The following is a 1,089-nucleotide window of genomic DNA, read 5'->3' as shown; positions in this document are numbered from 1 at the left end:
GCTCTGGCGCTCATTGGTTCAGGAGGGTCTAGAAGGCCCGCCCCACGCCTCCCCCCTCCCCCGTCTCGGCCGGGGGTTGTTTTGCGGCCCTAAAGAGACAGGCAAGGGAGCGCGGCTGGGCAGGACCGAGGCGGTTTAATACGCTCGAGGGGGCGAGGGGGCCCGACCCTTGCTTCTAAAGGAATGCCGAGCGGGAGAAGATGGAATCTACTGCGGCATGCCTGAGACCACCACCCTCCCCACCCCCAGCCCACCCCCGCGGCGGATGCCAAGGGGCGCCAATGTGCTTGTCAGGCGAGCATGTCGGGAATTGTAGTTCCGCTGCCAGCCGATCCGCGCTCGGCATGCTGGGATGTGTAGTTCCGGCCGCAGTGCCTGCTGGGACTGGGCTTTGTCTTGGGTATCTCCGGCGAGAGGCTGGGTTCCCTCTAGCGTTTTTGTGTGTGTGTGTGTTTTTTAGCCCGGATTCTCGTTTTGTGGCGGCGTTACTCCCGTTTGCGTGTTCGTTTGTATTCCCCCTCCTATTATCTAAAATACACACACACACACACACACACACACGCACACACCTGTTACATTATGTATTAGAAGTAACTTCCATTCATGAACAGAGGGTTTGTATTAAACGTTCATAGCCAGGAGTACATTATTTGGTCAGTGTGACACTTGTTTGTCTGAAAGTGACATTAAGATGTGAAATTTGGTATCTTTCTGCTGACCTTTAATATTTTTTTGCTATGTTTGATTTGCACACTTTGTCCTACCCTGCCTGCCACTCCTAGTCATAATTTATTAAATAAATTATGCCGCTTTGATCTGAAACCGTTTTTATTTCAGTTCATGAAAAGTGATGTTCCTGTGAACTTATTTTTAGTAGAGACAAGTATGAAAAGGAAGAACAGGGCAGCTCCGGGGCTGATATTGGGCCTGTAAACATGCCTGGTAAATACTTGATGGCTCTCTCTCCGCTCATAAAAAGTACAGCGCAATGCAAACGTGTGTAACTGGTAGTTGTGATGGAAAAATGACAGAAACATAGACCTAAATCTTGAAGGGGTGAAATTGAATATTACACATAAAGCCCTCTAT

The sequence above is a fragment of the Sorex araneus genome, chromosome 1 (assembly GCF_027595985.1).
Source record: "Sorex araneus isolate mSorAra2 chromosome 1, mSorAra2.pri, whole genome shotgun sequence".
Taxonomy (NCBI): domain Eukaryota; kingdom Metazoa; phylum Chordata; class Mammalia; order Eulipotyphla; family Soricidae; genus Sorex; species Sorex araneus.
The sequence above is the reverse complement of the archived record's forward strand: the minus strand, read 5'-3'. Positions refer to the sequence as shown.